The 27570-nt window shown below is 35.6% G+C and overlaps 1 protein-coding gene across 3 annotated transcripts in view; it reads left to right on the top strand.

Moving 5' to 3' along the window:
• Window positions 1-27570, top strand: part of bsk (mitogen-activated protein kinase dJNK) — a 140736-nt gene that overhangs the window by 1309 nt on the left and 111857 nt on the right. For all 3 annotated transcript variants that reach the window (XM_067359119.1, XM_067359123.1, XM_067359125.1), the window contains exon 2: window positions 14930-14975. The gene's annotated coding sequence lies outside the window, so the exon portion shown is untranslated. The remainder of the gene's footprint in view (window positions 1-14929; window positions 14976-27570) is intronic.

Consider the following 27570-nt stretch of genomic DNA (forward strand, 5'->3'; position numbering starts at 1 on the left):
GATAAAAATTTTTTTTTATACCAATGGATAATAGCTAATACTTTTACTCTCATAACAGCGTTTTTGATTCTTGTTGCTTTCTCTGTCATTATTTGAATTTCTATTAGCTAGCAAATATAGTAAAATTAGAAAATTTCTAATTATTATCTTTTATTGCACAATATAGAGGATATCCTAACTTTTATTCATACGTTTTTTCATTGCCGAGTATCACAAACTCGACCTTTTTTCACTGAAAAAATTTATCAGGCGCTATTCTCAACTTTCAGTATTTAATATTTTGAAATTAATCTCTTAACTAATTTTATTGATCGCAAATTTATAACTATTTTTCCATGTTATCTGTTATTTAGTTGAGCTATATTATAATAATTTAGATTAAAGAAGCAAAATCGAGACTGCTTTCTATGAAAACTATTTGCAATTGAGGTATTAAAAGGTATTTTCGTCAAAATGATCCACTTGCATGCAAGATTTGTCTATCACCTGAGTACGGTGCTCGCGCGTGGGCATTCATACTGTTCTCTACGTTATTTCGCCGCCGTGTTGCTTTGACAGCAGATCGACAGACGTAAACAGCCGAGCATGTACGTGATTTGCATATCCATTCGTATCTCTCTCTCTCTCTCTCGCTCTCTCTTTCTCTCTCTCTCTCTCTCTCTCTCTCCGTTCCTCTGTCTCTTTCTCACGTCTTGTTTATATCGCTCTTGGCTCTGACCTTAATTTACGGTCCGTGGCCGCCGATGTGGAAGGCTCGTTCGCGCGAACGAACGAGCGAGCGAGCTTTTCGGCGTGCTCGCGCACCTGGCGACATTATTTATCGACGCGCCTAAATCCGTCGCGTCGCCGCCGCGTCGAAGCGACGCATGTTGAAATGTATCGTGTACGTCGGATTGTATAGTGGACGACGAATCCGTCGTACACGATATTATCGCTGCAGCTGCAGTTACAGTTACAGCTCGGTGGCTCATCGATAAATCAGATCGGCTGTGCGCGCTACATACTCTTCGCATTAGCCGTGCGTGCAATGTTTTATTTCGCGGTTCTATTACGTACACGTCCGCTATGGGAAATATACAGTCCAGCCGTAATTATATTGGAGCTCTCTTCTTATACTTTACGCATAAAGATTCGCCCATCTCAGCTATATTTAATCCTATTTGTAGGAAATATTTTTATTTGAAATATATTGCTCAATTTATACCACAAGACTTTATAATCGCTAAAGTATAATAAATGAATCGCAAATAGCAATCTTCTTATCGAAAATTTTGTAGGATGCCTAATATTGGGAAAATATGTAATATTTATTTATTTAATAAAATTAAAATATGTTTTTGTGAATTAAGATAGATATACATGGATAGGATGGATAAAAAAATTACATTTTTTGATTAATTAAAATTTATTTCAAGAGACTTTTGACATAATCACTTAGTAGTAAAAAACATTCAGCTACACGAAAATTAATTATGCATACGGCGTATGCGACGACAAAATATTTGATAGAAACGAAAAGGAATATTCGTTTTACGTAATCGATTTCGCGATCTATAGGAGAAAAAGTTCTTCTGAACATTACATAGACATTGTGCGCAGAGAAATCGCGGAATAATTTTATAGGCGGCACATGGCTCCACTTTATTTGACGAACGAATAATTTATTCGGTCGCGTATCCAAGTGCAGCACGGCTATTGATCTACTGCTCGTGACTATCGCGAGCGAACGGTAATAGAGAAAAAATTTAAGTACACAATCGTACGCCGTTTCATTTTAATCTTTCTGATACAGTTGTAACACGATGCGTACAATTGCTCCGTTTTACGCAACTAGAATTAAATTCGTAGAATGATAACTTCTCAACTCTTCAATCTTTGACATCTGCGCGATTGCATCAACTCTATTTCTCAATAGGAATTATATTTGATGAAAATTTTTAATATAAAAGTAAGGTTTTGTTAATGGAGAAGGTTCATATATTAGAAAGCAGATAAAAGCGAGAAAATATATGACGATACACGATATCAAGGACGTACGCTGAGTTCTAAATGTTGCAAGAAAAGCTAAATAGAATGAAATTTGTTTTACTTAATGAATTTTGGAAAAATTAAAGATATTTGTGTTATTAAATTATTTCCTTAAATTACACTTGAAAAGTTTATACATTTTCAGGCTTACAATTTTTAATTCCAAGATTTTTAATAATCTGCATTAGGAAAAACAAATTAGAAAAAATACGATAACTGTTATCAGTCCGCAGTTAAAAACACGAGAAATTTCTATCATCGCGATATCGACACGCCATCGAGGAGGGAGATTCGCATGCAATATCGTCATTTTATTAAAATCATATTCGATAACGAGTGCGGGTGCACATTGTGTCTGCAAAACAACGAATATTCAGCTGTAGTCGAATGACCACTAGTTGGACTGGTTAGTAGTTTACCCACCGTGTTTACCGCCACGATAACGCGTGTTTTCGCTCATACGGATCGCTTATCGATTTGTTCGCCATCATGTTTCTCATGGATCAGGACATTAATCGCGTATTTCACGCTTTACTTGTCTGCCCTTCGACTGTTTCCTTGTACTTAATAAACAACATTATAATTAATAGTAAAAATGGAAAGCCCGATTGTTAGAGCAAAGAAACAATTTATTTATTAAATTGGATTGAATTAGGTAAATTAAGAATCAATAACATATTTAATTAAGAATTAAAAGAGTTAATAAAACAAATAATAATTTTGAATTGAGATACTGCAACTATGTATAATATTTTGTGTGTAGCGTTTTGCGACGCTTATTGCATCAATAATTTCGTATTTCTTATTTTTGAATTGAATGGAACTTTATACACGCGTAAAATATTGTGCCAAAAATTTTGCATAGTTGCAACGTGCTGCCATCTCGTGTTTTCCACGTTTTCCTTCCCGTATCGTGACCTCATCGAACGGGGTCACGCGTGTTCGGGCATTCGTTCGTCAAAGAAACATTTCGCTAGCGAGTTTCCTCTTTTGCATTAAGTCAAGATCATATCTCACTATTTCTTGAGAGATACCGTTATCTTAAGTAGTCATGCGAGAATCTTTACGAATCGTTTTATGATCGAAGAGCAATTTTAAGACGATTTTAAGAACTTTGACTTTTTTTGAATAACGATTATATTTTTGTATCCAGAGTTCAGCGATTTACATTTAGATAATTATTAAATATTAAAGGCAGATACTGTTATTATAATAAAATATAGTCAGTTTCGTATATAATTTCGTAGTTTAAACGAAAAGTATTGTGCAAAGAATGGATTAATCCAGAGAAGTGAGAAAAAGAATACACACACAATTATACTGAATATTGCACTCTGTATTTTTGATGCATTTGAAATTATCTTGATGAATTAATTAAATTTGTCATAACACTATTTGGACAAATTTAATTTTAATAAAATGATATGTTGCACAAATAATACATTTTTTACGACATTATTGATTATACATTTTTTTTTCATTAAAAAGTACAATTGCTGCAGGAAGAGATTTAAATTCACATTCGTTCACGTCCACGTTGATGAAAGTTTGAAGAAGAAGCACCCCGTTTTAAAAAGATGAATTACATACATAGTTAATTTTGCGCTATTAAAAAACACTTTTCATTTTAAATATAATTCAGCTAAAACTACTATATCCGCCATGCATTTATTTTTAACTTTTTCCTCCAGTAGTAAAGCGAAACATACAATGCAGATCGTACATTTTTCACATTTACATTTTTTCCCGGACGATTGACGAGGACGATTCCTGCCGTAAAGGATACAGGAAGGGGTTAAAGCTCGGACCCATCCAAGTCCAAGGTGATCGGCGTTCTCCGGCCCGACGATTCCACCCTCTGCCTCGTGACGTAGAGAGATAGTCAAGTTTTGCTCTCTCGCGACGCAACGCGAGAGATAGGTGGTGGCGAAGGCGAGGCGTGGTGGCAAAGTATTGATCGCCACCAGCGAGCGTGGCGCGATTTCCCTCTTGCCTCCCTCTACAGCCCCCAGACCGACCGACCGACGTCATCCGCCGTTTAAACCCCTTGCCACCCCCGGCTGCCACAACTGCCCTCCTCTCGACGCTACCAATCCCCACCAACCTCTGTCTCTGTCTTCTTTCTCCTCCCCTCATTCCTGGGTCTTCTTCGGCTTCGCCGTCGTTGACGGCATTCAACGTCGGGACGACGAAACGAACGTTACCGACTGGACGATCATGTCGGTGCTGTAACCCCTTCGCTTTATCTTATTTATTGAAGGAACAATCTGATTTTTCAACGAGTTGTTTGCATTCGAATGTAGAAACTTGAGGAATTTTTCAGGATTTATCGATATGTGAATTATTGACCGGAAACATTTCCACACGATGGTTTACTTAACATATTTTTGTTCAGCACAATTCTTGACGTAACACTTTTATCGTTCTTTCTATATTTAAAGAGATCTGGATTTTTTAGGAGTAATTTGTACTTCGTGATTGTATAGGAATTTTTCGAATAATATTTTGATATACGAGTGCCTAATATTCTTAGTTATTTATAAATAAGGTATCAATAAACTATGATTGCAAACATGAATAATACTAAAAGTAAATGGCACGAAAATGAAATTTATCAATAGCTTTTTGTTGCAAAATGATTTGCTTTTAATTTTACAAGACTAATGTGAAATCACTTAAAACTCACGAATAATTTCAAATAAATTCGCTATTAAATTTTATCGTAATGCTAATTAATTTGCTGCTAAATATTAATTTATTCTTAATTAAGTTTATTGAAATTTTATAAAATTTCCATTTATTTGCGATTTGAGAAACGTTAATGTCTAAATAATTTTTAATCTATTTGAATAATCAACAAAACCAAGTAATTGTTTTTTTTTAAGACTAATACGAATAGAATAAAAATTTTTTATGTCATGAAATATACAATGATGAGTTAACGGCATAATTACACTTTTAAGATTGGTATATATGAGCATTGATATGTGTGAGCAATGTAGAGTGTAAACATTTGCCGCGGAGTTATCGTTAAATTAGTTATGAAGTCAGTAACTCATAATGATATTATACGTCGGCCAACAACACCGAAATCTCGTTCACGAAGGAAGCTTCATCTTAAGATTAGCCATAATATGCTCGATGCCGAAAGCTATATTCCTCCTAAAAGCACCCATACGTAATTGGAATTATGACGGATCAATAATCGTGAGATGCACTGCTATTAAGGGCTCGTCCTTATTACCTATATGCACGTTACGCGAATAATATTACCAAATACATGCTCTATAAAGATCAAAATTAATATCAAAATTTAAAAAAGTATGCAAAATTTATAATAAAAAAAATATATATATCGCGAACAATTCGTGCATCAAACATGAAAAAATTCTGAATTTCTCAGAATGTTTTGTTTGGACTGTGATTTTTAATGTTTTCGATGCAATAATAGGTTTTTTAGTATGAAAAAACCAGTTTTTAATTTATCAGTAATAATAACTTAATCTTTCAAATTTTACTTTCTCAAATTCTACACGTTGACGTAAAATTGTTCAATTATCTACATATTCCGCAATGAAATAGCCGTGTTGAATAGGAGTTGTCGCGATTCTTCCTTAAGATTCTCATTTGACACGCAATCGTATTAATTTTCTTCTTGCCACGCGCTCGTAATTATCTTAGGATGGAATGGTCACGCGATGAAAAACTACACACGCGAATCACGCATCTCCTTGTTTTGCTCAAGAATTCTAATTTAGCAGACGTTTAACGAAAAAAGCAGTGAATCTGTTTATTGCATTGTTAATAACATTTGTTACATTTAATTATTAATTTTATTTATTTTATCCCATTAAAAAATTCCATATTATTCCATTGAAAAACTTTTAATACGAGATAAAAGAATTTTAGAGAGGAAAATTCAGATAATTCCTCTACGTGATATTATTACATTGAAAATATTAAATTCAGCACGTATTATTTCGCATTGATATTATTCTCGTGCGCTGGTTTTTCATACATTCAGCTTCGATATTTTTTAGATTATGCGTATATCACGTACCGTATAATCCAATGTCGCGGTCGCGACCACCACCGGCGAGGAATCTATTTCTGTAAATTTCGCGACGGGATAACGAAGGGGGCAAAGAGACGAGAGCAAGTGAGCGGGGACGTGACGTTGTTCTGTCTTTCGGTCGTTTACGTCTCTTTGGCTTATAAATTGGTTCGGGGGTTCTTGTTCCTCCTCTCCCTTTCTTCGTCGTTTTCGTCAAGTTTATCCTTGCGGTCCAGGACATTTTCCGTCAGGTTTCGCCTATTAAATTTGTGCGTCGCGGATATTTTCGCGCACCTCACTACTTAAAGATTCCGCTCACGACTGAAGCGGAATCTCCCATAAGAATTTCACGCTCGCCTTTGAGAGATTTCGCGGTTTTTTCTTCATCTCCGCAGCCTCGTTCTTGCTACCTCTCTTTTATTCTTGCCGTTCCCGACAAAAATCTTCGTCGTTTGTGCGTCTCGTCAAGATCGCGACGTGTGGAATAATTTTGGATATTTACCGATTTAGGGAAGTGCTGATTTTGCTTACAAGATCAGTGACTGATTACCGATATCGAGTGATTGCTTCATTTGCATTTGACTGTGTGTGTCTCTCATGTTTAACGTTGCAATCGATACAGTTGATTAGTGCATATGAAGCTAACGTATAATTTCATAGAAATTTTTAAACTATTAATAATTCTGGCTTTAATTTTAACAGTTTTTCTACAATTTTCTATCGATTAAATAAATAGTGGTCATCAAATCAAAGAAAATATAAGTTTTTGAAATAATATGAGTTCATACACATTGGCTGTTATGCTAATGTAAAAACTTTGTAATAACATTTGTTGATGGTTAAAATAGCTGCGTATAAAAATTTTTGGAATTCTAGAAAAACGAATATATCAATATTATATCAAAATTATGATTATATATTATTTTAAAATTATACTTTTAAGTATACTTTTGTTATAAAATGAACAGCATTTAAATATTAAATTTTTATGCAAATAATTACATGATAATATCATATTTTTAATTAGCATAGAAACAAAATTATGTAATTATATTCTTAAAAATGTATCAGAGAATACATTTTCGTTACTTTAATTAGTATTTTGGTTGTTTGTTTAGCGTTAATTGTGACAAATTTAAACTTATATTTACACAATCTTTATATTAACACTAAGAAAACGAATTTTGATGCGTAAGCTTTCTCAAACTCTTAAAGTACTAAGAATAGAATACTCTTAGAGCCTTTAGAATACCAAGAAACTTTTATGCCACTATGCTTAGACTAGAAAACACTAGACTTACAATTAAAATATCAAAGAATAGAACACTTTGGAAAATTTTTTAGAACATTAAATGATATCTTTGAAATATTAAACTCTTATTGCCTTAACCACATTGATTGAGTAGCTATTTGTTCACATTCCGTGAGTCGCTCTACACATTGACTTCTGCTTTTGCTGTCTTGAACCGCAACCTTTGTTAGAAGATGAATTTACTCGAAGAGTACTCGAACATTGTCAGACTGAAACGACGAAGCCCCATGATTGCGTTCTAAGAATGGTCGGAAGCCAATGTTCTTTGCTTTATTGCTTCTTTGGATGTCGCGACATCATGAGTACTTTCAGGTGTTTACGGACTCAAATTGAATTCATCAAAAATCTCTGTCCATCAAATGGATTTCGAAATATACAAGATGTATTTATACAAACACACATTCGCGAATCAAAATATAATACTAAAACAAAAATTAATAAAAATCTTTGCAAATTTTATATTAAAATATATACAGAGTGTCTCAAACTAATTGTGTCACCTGTTAATAGCAGATTCTTGAAGTCATTTGGAGACAAATTTTTATATAAAAGTGTCAAGCTACAACCCGTCAACAGATTTCTGAAATTTCTCATATAGTAAAGATATAAAATTCGATATATGACGTGCCTGAGCGTGTGAATTTTTGACAATCTCTCTAATCAATCAACTTGAAACACGTTTTATTTAAAAACTATTGCAGCCTCGACATTTGGTATACAAATTTTTATTTTTAAATTATCTTAGGAATTTGCTATTATAACAGATAATAAGGTTGGTCTGAAATATCCTGTATATTAAAATGTACAACAGGTTTCAAACTGCATCAGTGCACGCTAATGCATTGAATCGAATTTGTTTCAATGTTTGCTCGCGTTTATTGTTGATATAGACAAAAGATTGTATTAATGTTTGTTCGTGCATTTCATTACACAGTGATGTATATAATTCATAAAATATTTTGATTGTGAATTAATGTGCATAAACAAATGGCAATGTAATTCTTTGACGAGTGTCAATAAAAATGTGAGGTATGCAATCATAAGCATTATCATATGCGCAATACAGCTTACAACATTGACTAGCTTTAAATCTTTATATTTTAATAACTGTTGTTTAGAATAAAAATTGCAAATTGTTTTTTTTTTACTTTATATTTTGCGATATTTTATTGTATTCTGATTCGCGAATATTGCGACACTCTATATGTATATATATATATATATATATACATATGTACATATGTACATATTTTGTATTCCTGAGTTTTGCGAGAACAATTCACGCCAATTCGCTCTAGATCGTACTAATAGAGGCGTGCGTTATATAACGAATGTGTCGTTGCGGGAGACAAAGCGAGACATAAACTAACGGATAGTCCGGACGTTAGTAGTTCCCAGGGGTGCGATGCGTGAAAGATTGGATAAACAAGGGAAAGCACGCGGTCGCAGATAAGGCGAGCGTGGAAAAAAGTCGGAAGATAGCGGCGATAGGCGCGTTGCACTACTGGCGGTTGGCAGTTCAATTTTAGATTGCCGTAGATATTACGAGGGATAAAGAGAGAAAAAAAAAAGAGAGAACAAACTCGTCGTTGCGAATGTTGCGAACCCATCGACGATAACAGAGACGACCGTGGATTCGGGATAGGTTGGTCACTTTTACGCACGTAGAAGTCTTTCAAGTAGAAGAAAAGTTATTGAAATGGAAACTGATTTTTGTTTATTTTGAGAACGGTGATGTTACCGGTGTTTAACAAGTATAAAAATTAATATACTTTTATAATAATATAAGAATAATATATAAATTTGATAATTTTGAAAGTAAGTAATTTCTGAGATTTTATTTTAGTTGGAAGATTAATTGCAATTAATTTTTTTAATTTATTTATTTAATAAAAATTAGTTTTAAATCTAAATAACATTTAGGGAAAATAACACTCAACTATTCCGTATATTTTACATTTGTTTTCTTTGATAAATTTGAATATTTCTCTAATGAGTTTAAATAGAATCTAAAGAGCTTGCAAAATAATGAAACAAAAGCTGCGGCATCTTGTATTTTATCTTGAAAATTATTTAAACTTTAAGAGCTATTCAAAATATTGAAATCCACGAACTTTGTTGATTAACTTTTCTGTTAGCGAATATTAGTTCGCTATTTGCTCACTAGACGAGCTTACGAAGGTAGCTTGAACTATGCAAAAGCGGCGAGATTCGCGTTACATCGCGCTGAACTTTACGCATGTTTTCGAGTTTTGTGGCAAAGTAGCTCGGTGGAAGTTCTGTCGCCTTTCTCGCAGGATCTTCTACATTATTTCGTTGAAATCTTCTCCGCCTCTTTCAACGAGATTGACTTTACGCGGTGCTCAATATTTGATCTTGGATTGTTTAAAGATGAATTATTACAGTTATCATGTTATAAATATCATTTATGTATAAGATATTTAAAATTTAATGTGATTATTATAAAAATATATAAAATATTATATGTGCATATCTTATGCATTTTTATAATGCATACTTAATGAATAATATTTCTATCGCGTAAATGTATAACAATTATTTGGCATATTTATTGATATATTGAATGCTTTATTTTTTTATATTTGAGATTTATTTTCTAGTAATAAAATTTTCTGTAATAAAATTTTATTTATTTGAGATTAATATGCAATAAAAAAAAATGCTAAAGTTTGAAAGCTAAAAGTTAAAAATTGATAATTGTGAATTAAAATATTCTAAAATGACTTTTTTTGTATAATTTCTTTTATATTTTCTTGTAAAAAGTGTTTGAAGTTTACGTTGATCAAGTACTTGAAAATTACTATATTTAGCAATATTACTTATACATCTTTAATGCATTATTTTTTTTCGTTATTCTCCATTGCATTCTCCAATTGCTCTCAGAGGTATTATTCCGGAAGGAAACAAACTTCCCTTTCTCGTCGTCTTCGCTGCCATTTGCCGCATTTTTATTTTACGTATTCTTTTCTACGGAGTGGATTAAAAACGACGGTGAAGCGGCTGCTCTGTTTAGGCGTGCGAACGGGAGGTGAGATTTTTACGTGCCATTTTATTAAAATCCCAGAGCGCTGCTCGCAAGTAAATCATCTTCTCGGAGATGAAACAGTCGTAAAACAAGCTGAAGACGAACGAGTCGCGCCATGCCGCGCGTTTAATCAAGGAACATGGAAAAATTATAAAATCGTAGACCAGTGTTTCCCAACTGCCTCTCTTAACATTTCATAACATCTGTGACATGATATCAGAATATTAAAAATTAATTTGTTAATAGTTGAAGAAATTTTTAATTCTTATTAAAGACTAGATTTTTTTATAATAACGAAAAAACATTTTCAACGATATTTTTCTTTACTATATTGATATTTTTGATATATTTGAATTTTTGTCATGATATATATGTTGAAAAACACTACGCTGCAAACTAAACTAAGAGAGATCGCGATGCACGAAATGTCAAAAACAGTAATCTAGCTTTTACTCCTAGAAAAATTTATGCAATTTTTCGAAAAGATGTTTTATTCCGCGTGCGTTGGATATTCAATATACTCAGAATTGTGTGTGTGTGTGTGTGCATTCGAAAACATTACTCCTAGAATATCCTGAATATACTGTTTCTGTTTTTCGAGATAGACTCTGCAAGAAATACACTATTTCTTTCTTAAAAACAAATTTAACAATAATCGGCATTTTTTCGTAATATTTTAATTTTAATTTTTAATATAAAACGTTTTGAATTTGCCTGAACTTGCTCTGAAACATTCTAAGCGTAAACGAGATATTTTATTTCTTTAATTAAATTTTTGCAGATAATAACCTTTCAATTAAATTTCTTTGAAAGCTTAACCTATAAAAAATTAATTTAAAAATAAAATTTAGGTCTTTATCGCTTAATTTATCGTTGAAGCTTTCAAAAAGTATTTAATTCCCGATATTTAATCCTTTACAATTTCGAAAAAGTCTCTCTCTCTTTCTCTCTCATCACAGAAGTCTAATAAATGAAAATGATTTTTATTTCATGTTTCTTTTGATTTTGGGATCTGCCTTTAAAGTGCATGTCGGACTATATTCGTCTTTCACAGGTCCACAGTCTATTTACGGATCCGCCTCCCTCGGCCACGAAGGGGTTGAGCAGGCTCGGTTATCCATATTTAAATACCTTTCGCCCCCTCGCGCACTCGTATCACTCCGTTGAGCTTTTCCAGCGAGTAATCGTGGTTCTGGGATTTTATAGGATTTCTGTCGTGTCCGTAGAAGCTGCGTCCCGCTTTATTTCTGTCCCGTTTTGCGTACTGCAGTTATTATACCTGGATATGATATCCTATCGATTCGAAATTTCGCGCGAGCGTAAACGCGCGATTATTGATTGCGAGGAATCAGCGCAGAAATTATAATAGATCTCATATTTATTTCAAACTCTTGAGGTGGCGAAAATGATACACGGAAATTTATAACTGCAACTAAAAATTTAATAACGATAATTATTATATTATTATAAAAATTACATTTACGTCACATATAATAATCTTGATATTTTTTAAAATTTTTCCTGCAAATTTGTTAGGAATTTAAATTTTGTAAATTTTAAAGTAAAGTTATAAATTTATTTTTTTATTTATATTGATCTGTTCAATGAATAATAGATGAGCTTATTGAAATGAGGTTATTGAAATCGACTTTTCACCTTTTCGTATTCGGAATAGCATTTGATACAACGCCCACGATTTTGTCAACATAGTTTCTTTGCACATCTATAATATATTTACCTAAACCACCTCTCTCTGTTAAATTATTCTTATTTGTTGTCATTGTTCCGTTTTTTTTTTAGCATCGCGTATATATAAACTTTGCTCATACAAATGACAAGTGCTCACGAATGACATCTTATTTCCTCCTTTCATTTTTTATTTGTTGCCGCAGATTAGTCATTAAGTTTTTCTCAGAATTTACTGTTACTCGTGACGTAAAAATTAAAACGATTTGCGATATTTTAATTAAGGAAAAGACTATTGTTCCACGTGGGCTTCTGTAATCTCTTTCCAAAGACTCGTTAATCTCGCCGAACCGAGTTAATTACCACGAAACTTTTATAGCGGACACATTCAGCGTCATAGTCGCGCGGCGACCATCGCAGTCATTAACCGAAGTTTCTGTCGTTTTCCATTACGGTGTATATACACGGCCAGGAATAAGAATGGAAGGCAAGCAGCAAGCAATAAGCGAACGACAAGAAATTAAGTTAGAAACGACCGCTTTAGCACTCGCAATTAAATATTTCGCAAACTGTATCGCAAAGTTTTGCTAATTAAATTTAAGCTTAAAGTCAAGACACATAAACTTTATTTCTTGAAATTCTTTTTATTCATTTCTAAAGTTCATCAGTCATCGTGCAAGAAATCTTTTATTTCCAAAATTATTATTTAAATATATATTGTTGCACAATGTTTTGCTTTGGCATATTTTATTGAATATATATTATTACAATATTATGTGTTTTAAATTATACTTATCTTGTGGGGCTTGTCGGAAGAGCACTTGGCGCACGCCAATCCAAATAATTGCTCCAATGCTGGATAGCTTATTCTCTCGAAAGGGTAGACGCCCGACTGTCCCGCAGCCCTTCTGTACTTGCTCTCGGTTAAATTGGACAATGGCTCTCGCGCCGGTGTTTTGTCGTAGCGACAGATTGCGCCGATCTGTCCACGTGCGTCGCTGACAATCGTCGACACAGATACGGATACGCGCAATTATGCAATTGCGAAATTACGGCCGAAAATTGCAAACAAAAGTTGAACTTTAATTAACGTCGGGTATGTTTTATCGTTCTAATTATATTAGTAATTTTTAATCCACGAATTTGCGATACATATAACACGCGGCATTTGTTTAAATTAACGTAGCAAGTATGTAAGAAATATTTCAACGCGTACGTAAGGAATCATTGACAATCGGCGGAAATTAAAATTTTGTTACGATATTTATTATATTTGACAGACATAAAGAAAAGATTGGAATTCGAGAATCTATCGATCGGCGGCCGTTATCTCTATCAGCCGTAAGATCCTACTGGCAATTAGCGAGCGTGCAAATCACATTCTCGCCGCAGCTTGCAATTAATTACCACCGTCGCGCCATCTTAGCGGAACGTTACTGTCGTCTGCGTGGTTAATTTACGCGTATACTACAAATCGGAGTTGAAATTCATGTTTCACGGAAAAATATGACTTTCGGGTAATAATACACTGAAATAACGGATTATGCAAGTAAAATGCTAGGGAAATATTTTTGCTCATTCTTATATTGTGCTTATTTTAACATATAAAAGTATGAGAAAATTTAATAAATTATTTATTTAAAAGTTTAAAATTGAATTATTTTTAGTTAAAAAAGCAAAGTTCTTTCGTCGAAATTTAATCTTATCTATAAGAGATAATAATCTTCTAGCTTGTTTTGTAATAAGACGTTTTTTTAGACAGATTTCATTTCTCTAATTGACTAATTGTGAAAACACGATAACCACGTTTGCTAATCATAGATATAATAGCGAGAAATTCATTGCTTTCTTCATTGTCGTAACAACAGTTATTTTTCTCAAATTGCTGAAAACATGGAGTGTGAATGTCCAATTTTCGTAATTAATCATATGTCAAACAAGGGAGTTGCGACGTAAATATAAGGGTGAAAAAAGGTACATAGTGACGGAACTCAATTTGCTCGATATGCCGTTTCACCGAGAGATACATTCTTTTTATTCCGAACCCCTCGTCCTTTCAGCAGGACTTCGGTATTCCTCACGCGTATTCATGCTTCCACCCTCGCTCCTGCCCGGGACGTCGTTTTCAATTAGACGATGCATCGCGACGGCAATGTTTGGTCGAGGGCCGCGAAGGACTGTGGGGCGAAGAAGGGTTCTTCAGGACTATTCTGCTCCTCCCGATGGAGCCATTCGTCCGTATGTCGAATCGAAGGCGCGGGGAAACCGCACCCGCGAGAACAACCGCGTCCCCGCGGATTTGCGAAAGTCAAGGTGGCAGGGTCGGATTTATGTGGTTGATGACCATATTTCACGTATTTCGCACTTAATGTAAAATATATGGTTATTTTATTTTCAAATCTGATTATCTATTTGATTTGCAACGATGTCACTCTTACACGTTATTTTTATGCGAAGCAATTGTTGACAATTTAAAAGAAAGAAATTTTATATAACAAAAGAAAAGTATCTCTTTGCATATATTTGATGAAAGGATATTGTAATTTTGCATCAATCTTTAGATGCAGCCCTGTGGAAGAGTCAAGTTGTTCTTCGAAATGAGGGTTTTCGTTGGATTCGCAAATAATTCTCGTTAGAGCTTTTCCCCGTTTGCCATCTAGTTTGATCACGATACTCGCAGCGGAGAACAAAGGAACGAATCCACGCCTTCTCCCTTTAGATCTGTTGTAATTATTCGATTTCAGTGTTTGTTTGTTTCGAGTGTCTCGTTAATTTTAGACTAACGTCTGACTTTCTATTGCAGGGATCAACGGCGAGGAACATGGGATCTTTCGTGGCGTCCTGAATCGGTGAGTACCTTTTTCGTGCCTACTGTGCTCAATAATACGCAATTGTACGGAAACAATTCCGCAATTTTGTCACAAGACTGTGGAGAGGACGCTCGAATACTATTTACGATATTTATTTTCGCACAATTAATTTCATTCTAACAAATTTTCGAAAAATATGCGACTCTGCTTCATATAATGTGATACGTTTTTATGATAAGTTAATGAAAACTTAATTATAAATTAAAAAATTAAAACTTTGGAAGTCGATACGTTTTCACGACGTTAAGGCTTGTCTATCGATCAACGTGAAGGCCGATCTCGAGCGTGTCAGCGAGTAGATTATTATTGAAGTTACGGATGATGCACCGCGACATGATGCGGAGTAACGTTATCATTTTGCAAGTAATTAATTACCGACTGACAGGGATTATTAGAAGCGGCGCGCGCGAAAGATCTCACGGTGACACCTCGGACGTGCTCGTCGAGCTAGTAATTAAAGCCCGGGCTTGCATCCTCCTGAACAACGGTACATGCACCTTCACATCGATCGTTATCGAACGAGTTATCGTTATCGCATGCTTGTCGAAGGGAAAGCCGTTGAGAAAATAAAATTCATCTTTTGATTTCACATGAGTTTATGATACATTTACATTATATTTCGCTAAATTAGTTCTAAATTTATTTACTTTTACTTATTTTTAAATTTCTTATTTTATAAATAATAATTTTTTGAACACTGTAACAGCGAGAGAGGGAGAGAGAGAGATAGAGAAAAAGAAAGAGAATGTAATTCAATTCTCATTTATTTTAAATTTTTCAAATTTGATTAGTAGTAATTTTTTGATGGCGATAATACACGAAAGTTTATATATTAACACAGAAAGAATAAGAATTAATTAATTCTCAATTTTTCACAAAATAATTTTATATTATCTCGGATAAAGTATCTTTTTTCAACGCTCTATAATTGTGATTGTGAAACCTAACGGATTACTTTCGTTACGTCGGACTAATTAATTAACGAAACTGTTCCGTGTGATCGGAAGTACCTCGATTCGTCTTTTAATTAATAGAACTAATCAAGCGCTCACGAATAAAAAGCGAAAGGTGCCTGGAGTTCCATAAAACAACGTGTTCGTCTGTCTTTTAATTGGATTATTCCTCTTTTATATCCATTTTTCGCTTTTTTTTTTTCAAGTGTGTCGAGTGGAGCCTTTGTCACATGCGGCTGTTCCTAATTAGCTAATACAATCGCGTTGAATCGAATCAGTGACGACGACGTTTATTTTTTCACATCACTATCGCGCTTGCTATATTGACAAGAAATTTTATCATAATTTTTTGAACACTGTGTACTAATTAATCATTCGAAACGTCGAAAAATTTTCGAAAAATTTCCAGGATTAATCACGATATAATTATGATATTGTAATATGTATACTCTAAAGATAAAATTTAAAAAACCTATTTTAATTAACAGTCACTTCAATCTCATCGCTAAAGACAAAGGCGAACGTGCAATTTTGTACCAGTATTACGCTTATTTTATTTTTACAATTGTCGAGTTTTTCAATATTGAAGTCATGCAAATGACTTTTCTAATTGTTCAAAAATGCGGTGCGTCGCGGACGGGCCATTAGCCTGCGTTTCTTCGAGAAGAGCGGTCCTCAGCGCAAGCGCAACTCCGCGCCCGACCGTAATAGGAATGGTTATGGATTTTCGGGCTCCGCGACCTTCGCGTGTCGACCCACGCTTCTCGCGCTATGCATATTGTCACCGGCGTTGCTCGAATCGCCGGGGCACCACCTCGTGAAAAACTCCGACGCTTCCACTTGGATAAATGATCTATCTTTCTCTCTCTTACTCTCGTAGGCACTCCAGCCAATCGCACGGGCGATTTTCAGGCCTATTTCACCATTGATCGGACATACCAATTTTATCCACTGAAACAATAGCCGTTTTTATAGCAGCACATGTCCCACATCGGGTGCCCCAAAATTCGTTACTTCAATTTTGATCTCACTTCTGACGAACTTAAAGTTCAGAAAACGATAGTTTTGAAGGTGTAAAGTGATGGAAAGAGAAGAGACAATTAGGTTTTGCAATTGAACTTTTGACTTTAAATGACAAGCGTAGATATATGATATATTAACGCTAGTTTACATTATTTTATACTGTATTTACCTAATATAACTATATTAAATTAAGGGAATCCGTTTAACATACTGTTTCATGAATAGCACACTCTGTTATTGTATTCTGAATTCAATGAAATCGTACTTAACATCTTACTCTAAATAACCAACTCCGGCTCGTTCGTTAATCCCGACATTATTTGCGAGTGTGAATCAAGAGCGCTTCGGGAAGTGAATGGGATCGCTGAAGTAACGGTAAAAACGCGAAATATGAAAGGGAGCATTCATACCCGAGGCTGTGTTTTACAGAAACTACCCCTTGCGCGCGCGCACATGCAAGTCTATTGAAACCGAGTCGCTTCTCTCAATATACTCACGTGCTCCACTTGCTTTATGTCACCTCGAAGACCTCGAACAACCCCGAGTGACGTCAGGAAATGTGTTTACTCGCGGTTTAGGTCGTCCCTGAACGCTTTGCTCGCTCGTTCTTTGCCCTTCTTTGCGATCTGATGTTTGATCTAGTCTCTTCAACGTGTTATTCCCCTTTATGCCGAACGTTTCGCTCGCTCCCGTCGTTATTGACGTCTTTTAGCCATCTCGCGGCAAGATGAAGTGTCTAACGCGATAACGTAGACGTATGACGGAAGCCGCGGGAACAAGTTGGAAAGTTACTCTTACAAGGGTCAAGGAAAATTTAACCCCAATGTGTCCTAACCGCGATGATTTCGGCAAGTTTGAAGAAAGATGAGCAACTTGTTTTCAGCTTATTATCCTTTTAGTGGCTTTGAAACTTTACGGCTATTTGTTTTGATTCATTACGGGGACAAGGAAAGATTGAGTACTTTCCAACTTGTTAACATTTTCATCACAAGAGCAGAACTTTTATGACGTGACGCGTGAATATGCAAAGCTTTATCATGAATGAATGTACTATGAATTACATATAGCGAAAAGATACGTGAAAGATACGTACGCTTTATCTTTGAATTAGCCGTGTTCAGCCGCGATGGTCGAGGATTAAGTCCTCGTATTTCCTTTTTCACGAGCGAAGGCAAAGCTCGGGGAGTCAACAGCTTCTCCGGCAAACAACCGCAGCATCGCGTGTCACGGGTATAGTTAGTCACGCGACAGAAAGTGGGGGTGTTGAAGGGGGTGCGAGTGTTCTTTCTTGTTTAGGACAATGCATCTTCATAGAGATAATCGAGATTTCTTAAATAGCGAATTACAAGATAGCATTATTTCTAGTAGCTCGCAAAACGCAACATTTCATTTATCTATCTTAAATTTAATTTAATTATTGCATAATTATCGAAGTGTTTGACACGTAGAAATTCAAAATATTGCTGAAAAATCTCGCTTCAATTAAACTTTTGCCAAAAAAGGATAAATTTGTTTAAGAAAACTATTCTCAAAATAGAATGCGTTATGACAGTTCGCGAAACGCAACTGATAATAAGAAAATAGAATAAAATCTAATTTGCTAATTTCAAAATTAATTTGTTACCAGATTTTTGAATGTTGAAATTCAAAATGTATGTTTAATTAAAGTTTTTGTCGGGGAAAAATCGAAACTGAATTTTCGGGGAAAATCTATATCCGAAAGAAGCATTGTACATTATGAACACACAGTATATATTACTCAGCTGATATCGGAGCGAATTGTCGCGCGCAAGTTGCACGGACACGTGCCAGGTGTAAGTTCGTTCTTGCAACTTTAGAATTATGATTGACACTGCAGTTGGACAGTTTTCTCCGGAGAATTCGATGCGACTTTATAAACGTGTGCTTCTGAAAACGTTCGTAAATACTCTCTCACACTGCATCGGTCGAAATCTCTCAATCCGAGTCTCGTAATGAGTCCGCTTGCTTCGATGACGATTTCCTCATCTTTTTTTTCTTTCTCTCTTTTTCTCTCCCCTCTCTGAGAAGACTGTCTCTTGACTTGGCGAAATCGAAGGTGATGCGAATCGATAGCGAGAGAGCTGATCGCTTCCGAGGTTGCGGAAGCTCATTGGAAGTGGAGCGCGGCGTAGAGAGGATGAATATGGATGAACACGGGGGATGGAAATAGTAAAGTAATCGGGGGAATTACAAAGGGGCGGTAGGCACGGGAGGATGTGGCACACAGGCACCTGGGGAGAAAAATGCCCGTTGGATAGCGTTCGTTCAATGAAGATCCTATTGCGTTCGCTCGCATCCGTTTTCATTAGACTCCGCGGCATAGTTATTCTGAATGGATTTTTGAATCGATACGCTTGCTGTTATTTTTGTTGCGAACAATATGAATCGTTCGCATGTCAGCTTATCTTCATTACGTCAGCTTTAATCGGCTATTAAAATTATTTTTGTAACTATACTTTTGTTTTTTCCCCACTTTTTCAATATATTCGATTGAATTAAAATCGTAGATTTTTTAGATAGAAAAACAATCAACAGTTGTATATTTTAACAAGCGCAAAGTTGAAATTTTATATAATTAGATAAATATATTCGATAATATATACGTTGATATTTAAATTACATAATACACTAATGAAAAATGTATACTATGTATACCTTTCCGCATTCCACGGCAGTGTATAACCATGAAAGGGTTAAGTGACCGACAACCTCGTGTTTTATCTTCCGCTATCTATCATCCTTATAATCTCTTTTCGAGGGGAGAACATGAAGTCGCGTGTCTGAGGAAATGTTAGTACGGCGACTATCTCGTCGGAAATTTTTCTCACGAAAGCACGGGAGCAGTCAGATCGAAGGTGTTTGCAGGTATTCGTGAAGTGCATTCAACGGATGGCGGATGCAACGAATGGGGGGGGGGGGAGGACGGGACAGAGCGGAATTATCTTGTGTGCGTTCTCCTCGCGACTCGCACATCAGCCTTTCAATTTTCTGCGACTACAGCCGGCATGCCCGCGGCTCTCACCCCGCGCTTTGTCCCCCGTGACGAACTGAGTCTCGTCTCGATCGTACAATCGCGATTCATCGAGCGAGCAGGGAAAAACTACTGTTTGTAGCACAGGGGAGCGTATTCTGCACGATTGTTGCAATCAGTCTTTCCGACGAGATGCTGATGGAAAATTTATTTCTGCGTTCTGTATTTATTAAAATACAAACCACACGTAAGTTTATTCGAATTAAAATTTATGAATTTATTAAAAGTAAAACATTTATTTATTTGTGAAATTAAATATTTGTTTGTTCAATTAATAAACACTAGTAGATCTTTATTAAAATGTATTTTAATGTATTTAAATTTGTTAATTTATTGAAATTGTTATTTATTAAAGTTTATTACGTCTAAATAATTATTTATTTCAAACGACAATAAATGTGTTGATTAATATAGTTTGTATTAATAATGTTATTTAAACGATTTCAACATTTTCAGTATTTTATATTATTTTACGATAAAAGACAATATTCTGTGTAAATAACAGGATTCAATTTTCTAACACATTCAGAATATGTTCAAATAAACAAATATAATTCTCACAGTTGCTGAATAAAATAAAATTAGTAAGATAAAACAAATTAGAAATGTAATTTAAATACGCAAAAAATGTGAAATATAGTTGAAATGGTAATTAAAGTTGTCATATTTATAAAACTTTGCAAAAAGAGAGATTACAATCTATATTATAATTAAATTATAATTAAATATGTATATTTATATATTTGGTAAAAATCAAATAGAAATAAAAAGTCAGCGACAGGCAGATATCTATGTCTGATCATGAACGTGCTTTGATCACTGATAGTCAGCTGACACAATTGTCTTTTTTCACTTTTTTTGATAATCGAGTCGAACAATTTGGTCTAAAAGACGTACAGACATTCGACAATGATATAATGACATTGCACGATCTAAGTACTCAAATATGCGTACGATATTGCATCGCGGCGAATACCCGACGGGAGGAAATGTTTCGGTCTTGCGATTACGGCGACGCTGCAGCCGGTATCCGTTAACAGTGTTTGTATGCGCGTGTGTGTGGAAGCTACACGCTGAGGATGATCCGGTGGTAGAGAGCCGGGTTGCGGTACTCTGCGGCAATGCGAGTCGCCATCTTGGTTTATCGATCTCGTTGCCTACCCTTCGCCCTCGTCCTCTTCAGTCGCCCCCCGTTGTTCGTTTACCCTCTTTCCCTCCCGCCCTCCCGCCGACGTGCAATCCTCTTTCTTTTCTGCTCTTCTTTCTCCCGATGCCTGCACGACCCCGCTCTCTTTTCGCTTTTATTCCGTCGGACTTTTTGTCTTCGCGAATGGGCGCGCGCGGACATCATTAACATTCCCAGCTGCACCATGTTTATCAAATTCTTATCAGTCCATTGAAAATTTTACGTATAATCGAGATTTAGCGATCAAAATATTATTTCGCTAAAAAAGACTGTTAAAATTTCATATTTGTATTATAACGATAAATTTGTGACATCGCCAATTTGTTATTTTCTAAATCTTTACGCTCATAATGTTATTGATTTTAAGTTCAAGCCATTTTCCTTTCAATACTCAATTTCAAAGTGTTATTTTGCTTATTTCTCCTTCTATCAATATTCCGTATAACCAGCTTTATAAAGTGGGGACAACGTTGGGACCTCTTCGTTTACAGGCGTGTCTTTCCAGCGGAAGGACGTCGCTTGTGATTCAAGTCATGCACATCGCGCGCGCTTCATTAATTAATAAACATCCCCTCGTCGGTACAGAGTCCGGAAGAATCAGTCGGCCGACAACACCCTCTCGCGCGCACTCGTTCGCAGTTAATTGTCGCCGCGGCGGTACACCGCAAGATGAACGCGAAACTCAATAATAAAGTCTTGCGACGGTGGTCCATAGTTCTTGTTCAGAAAACGTGGCAAAAACAAGCGACCAATCAGGCAAATTCGTGTTACGACACGAAAACAAGTACCTAAACCGAAATTCCTGGAGCACCGGGAGTGATTTTTTACACTAGACACGTAAAAGAGAAAATTATGCGAGAAAATCGTTATAACTTAATAATTGTGGTATAGAATTTAAAATTAATCTAAGTATAAGATTTAATTACTTTATATAAACTTGTCTTTTATTCAATTTATTTTTAACGTGGAGCGTCTTAAAACATATCTTTAAGGATATCTTTAATAGTGCTGGAACGTCTGCTGTTAGAAGGACAAAAGATCTCGTGGCAACATTTCATGATTTACTCATGAAGGGCGACAAGAATTATGAGGTAAATGTTTTTCCGTTATGGACGCACTTTTTCAAAGCTAAAATGGACGAAAAGGATTTTTTTTGGAGATATTAGGGTTCTTGAAGCCCATTCGCGTGACCGTGGGGAACGTAATAATGACTAGTAACCATTATTCATGACGCAACACGTTAATGAACCCCATGCGTTAATAGCGTTCGCGAGTATTTACGAATGCGAGGCTCAATACAAATTGCTTAGGGCGAGTCGTCTACGTTACTGTAATCGTGAGCGATGAATCTGTCTAATTGGTGGCTTAAGTTGACGTATAGGATACGTCAAGTACGTTGCGTTTTACGGCCTGTTTGTCGGAGAACTTGGATTACAAGAAAATATTGCGCTTGATTTCTCTTGAAAACTCATTGTAACAATTTTTTACTTATTATTACTGTACGATTTTAATATTTTATGTTTTTTTATCGAATTTTTATAATATTTCAATATCTCTCATAATTTATAATTTTGTATGTTTTAATAGACTTTATAATTTATAATTCTTTCAGTGATATAGGAGTTGTTTCTTTTAGGTAGATGATTTTTCTGGATTTTCACGGGATTTAGGTTTCTCTTCTCGTGGGAAGAGCTAGACATATCAGTTTAGAGTTTGGTCGTGGCGATGAAGAGACGTTCATTTAAATTCTCGGCAAAATTGGGAAAGGACACGTGCCCGGGGAAGTTCATGTTCGGTAAACGCAATGTAAATCGAGAGCTCGACCGAGAGGCCCGGGCTTCGCCCGGGCTCTGTGTAACTCGGTAAGCTTCTTATTGTCGACAACTCGATGCAACGCTCTGGTCTGAGCTCTGAAACCAAGATATTTAACGTAGATGCTTACAATATTTTCATAGTGTTAGTATTTTTTATTTAATTCGATGTTTCGTTAATATGGATACTGAAAATGATAAGAGAAAAACAAATTTTTTTTTTCAAAAATAATTGGATGAAAAAAGTTTACATTAGGACTGTGATATTTTAAATTTATTAAAAAATGAATACTTTGGTATTATTTTGTTTTTGTGAATTGCTTTACTTTAGTTAATTTCGTTACATAAAAGTAACAAGTCTGGGAATCTATGTTTCTTAATCAAATATTTTCGAATAGGTAAATAAATTTATTCACAATAAGTTGCAAATTGCAGTAACATATTCTAAATTGTTTTGTAATGACATTTATATCAAAATTACAACAATGGTAAAATTTGGTTATAATAGCAAAATATTTTGATTAAACTAATTTCGTCTAAGACGTGAAGATATTCCACATGATTTCCTCGAGAGTCAAACTCTTGCAAGGATCCTTCGGTATTCATCTCTTTGATTGATATCGTTGAACTTGAAGGGTTTAATGCCAAGGATGATCCTTAATCGCTAGGTCCGACAGGATAACTTTAGCCGGGCGTAGATCTACCGTTAAATTTTGAGGGTGTGCGTCTTTGCTGTGAAACTCCGTTTATCGTAAGTCTAGACCGGTCAAATTGGTGGTCCCCCGAGAGGACCACCGAGGGGTAAAATGCCAAGACGTCGTCGTCCGAACGAACAGACGGGAAAGAGAGGGCTGTGCGTAAGGAATCCGCTATGGCATTCGCCACATCTCACGGTTAACGCGTGTCGACGCGATAGGGATCGTTAGCCGCGGTATGCCAGACGATAATAAACAGCGGCCCGCCGCCGCCGCCGCCGCCGCCGCCGTCGTCGCTGTCACGCTCGAGTGTTAGTGTCGCTGTAATAACCGGCAGGTGGTCCTTGTAATCGCGACGCTCTATGCCGGAAAGTGAGTGCGAATCGCAATGAGTCTGATAACCGAGCGTAATAACAAAATCCAACACTTTTATATATTCGGGATAATTGGAGAGACTGGAATAACGGCGTATATTAATCCTTCACGGGGTTCCGGGCACACAATTTTCAGGAGTGAGCGGACATAGATCCTTGTATTTTTACTTTAACTCTTCCTCGTAACTTTATACGAGTATCGTTTAAAAAACACAATTACATGTTTATCGCGTAGAATAATGAAAACAGGAAAATAAGATTCAATTTAAAGATTAATAAAATAATGCGAGTGATACAAATCATCCATAAATTATAATCTTCTTTAATTTAACGGAGAAATATAATTTATGAATAATTTGCGATATTGCCTGCTTTAGTAGTTATTTGAGAAAGTAGCATGTGTGAGGTTATCAGAAACCATGCGTGTGTGTAAGGTAATCTAGGATAATTTGATTCTCCAATCTACGTCTTCCAATCTGCGTTTTCCGCGGCGAAGTTTACCGCCACGCGTATCTAATTCGAAATCGAGTGGAATCGATGTAATAGTAATTTCTCGTATAATCGAGATTACATTAATTTAGGACACCTCGAACCCGTCTGGCCACAGATTGTCGGTTCGCCTCCGATCTGATTACTTACAAGACTATTTGTTCGTAACAATGCACGGGATTTGATGAATGGCATTTTCCTTTAACAATAAGAACAGTATGATTATTTTCGGTAAAGAAGATATGAATTTTTAAATAAAAAATAATTAATATAAATTTATTAAATTTAATAAAACTTTACGATTTAGTAAAGAAATTAAAGCTAAATTAATGGTGATGTATCGTGCTGTCGATAATCGTATACAGACGATATCAATAAATTGTAAAACAATAAATTTTCATTAGTTAACTTTAGTTCCCATGTATTTAAAATTTATAGCAGGTATTTATTTTTGCACAATTATTTACGTGACATTTATTGATGAATAGAAGCGCAAGTTAACGCGTTTTATGCGAGAAGACTTTGAAGCTGTCGCTAATTCTTTCGTATTTATTGAATTCTTTTTCAGTATGATTTATCAAGGATTGCATTTTCGATTTTATGTCAAATACACACGATGTCTTTAATATATAGTCGCGAAATTCGTGTTTCTATTTCTAGTATCGCAGTACAGATTGTTATGGCGGATCGTGAATATTTTATTCGCAACAACCGCAAGATCGAGGTAACATAAATGTCGTAACTGTCAGGTATAATTTTCATCTTGACGCGCGTTTAATCTGCTAATTTGGCAGATGAGAGACAATTCGCTAAAGACGCGCTGGTGGCCCACAAGGATTAAATATTAAAGTTAAAATCTTTATAGAAATTCCATTTTTAGAATAAAATCATTGATCGAATTTTTTTTGCGTCATTAAGCAATGCTGTAAAATCTCGATAAAAGATTTTTTGAAAAATTAGATTTTTTTACTTACAAAGAAGGACGACTTAGATTTGTGTATACAATTTCCTATTTAATGTGTTATTATAATTTTTCACATACAAAATTATATTGTACAATTTAGGAATTCAGTGGCGTTGAATGGTTACTTTTGTTGCATAGAAGCTTTCGCATAAATAATCGCGAAAGAAGGACATCTCTAGTGATTTTGATTAGGTTAGTCGCCTGAAGTCTATTGTCCCCGTAATCTCGTTCGTGTGTTCGAGCTCGTCACTTGTGCGAACCGTGTCGTCGTTCCGCCTACAGTATCTCTCGCCAGCTTCGATTCTCTCTCTCTCTCTCTCTCTCTCTCTCTCTCTCTCTCTCTCTCTCTCTCTCTCTCTCTCTCTCTCTCTCTCTCTCTCTCTCTCTCTCTCTCTCTCTCTCTCTCTCTCTAAACTCACTGTGCGCTGAATATACATATATATGTATAAGATTAAATATATATATATCCGACTTGACGTCACACATCCCTGACGCACGCTCAGCGAAGCGCAAACTGTCGCCGGCGCTACGTTTGAAGAATTAAAGCGGATGTTGCACGCGATAAGTAATCGATGGCGATATTCCTGGCCCTCGTAACTTTATAATTTGACATTCGAACGTGTGGAGGATAATAGAAAAAGACAGAAGGAAAAAGGAAGAGGAAGATTATTATCCGAGTAATATTTTAATCCTTTATTATAACCGACGTAACGTCGGAATTATTATCATCACATCGGAGAAATAACAATTTTTGCAGCGTACAGCGTGCAGAGAAATTTTCAATTTCTCATTTCCAATTTCGATATGAATATGATTGTTAATGTTATTATTGTCATTGTTAAATTTTTATTGCACACAATCCTCGAAAATCGTCGACTTTCTTCAAAAATAAAAGTAACTTCCAAAGTTATGGCTCGGAGTATATTTAGGAAGTTGAAGTCTCCGCTTTCCCATACGGGATATCGATTTCAAGAATTATGCTGCGGATTTTAATCTTTCACGGTTGTATTTCCGCTCGTGATGCCGTATTTACTCGTGGTACAGCGCGACACACGATCAAGTGTGGAATAACAAGGTGGGTGGAGCGGAGAAGCGTTTCCTTTCGTTAAAGTAGGAAATCTCGTATGGTCCATCGTGAGAACGGCTTGTGGGCGTTTCTCGTCGTAGGCCTACCCGTACATGGGTCTCGTTGATTCACTGAGTCTAATGACACGGAATCTTCGTGCCATTATTAGACGTAATCCGTTAATAGCGCAAGAACGTCGGCAGCGATCGCTTTCGAAAAAATTCTTTCCGCAGCGACGAGCTTGTGAAGCAAATGACTTTGCAATAGGGAATTGTGTGTGCAACTATTTTTTTTTAAATTACTACGAGTTATGTTTAAACTATTATAAATTTGCGAAGCATGCGAGGTAAATGATGCATCATGCGGCGGCGTGTCCAGTCGATGTTAGTTCTGTAAATTCTACAATAGAAACCACGAGCACTGATCGTACAACACATAATTGGTTCCTCGCGCAGCTGGGATTACATTCCCAGCGAGTGGCCTGTTTCATGGCTGGGCATGGACGATGACCGCGGATACACAAGGAAACATGCCGGGGAAACATCTCGATGCGATTGCTGGATGATTACGAATATTCAGCCGCAATTGGCAATCCTGCAGAAATGCTTCAAATTTTGACATAAAGAACGATTTTGAGTAAAAAAAAGGAAAAATTTTGAGAGATAAATTTTTTTCTTCTTCACAATTCTTATTAATATTTCAAGTAAAGAGAAAAATAATGTTTATATCTATTTCTTTTACGTTATAAATATTCTTATAAGCAGCAGTCTTTTATGTGATATTATTAACTTTAGAAAGTTGAACCCTTATGTAAAAGAAAGAGAAAACGACAAGACGATGTTTCCTCTATTTAGAAAGCTTCTTCCGTTTGAAAAATTCGGAATATTCGATGACGATCCTTCGAAGGTTTTTATCCGGCGATTGCTCTGTTCTTCTAACGTGACCTCGCTATTCAAGAACA

This window comes from Linepithema humile, chromosome 7 (assembly GCF_040581485.1).
Source record: "Linepithema humile isolate Giens D197 chromosome 7, Lhum_UNIL_v1.0, whole genome shotgun sequence".
NCBI classification, from domain to species: Eukaryota; Metazoa; Arthropoda; class Insecta; order Hymenoptera; family Formicidae; genus Linepithema; species Linepithema humile.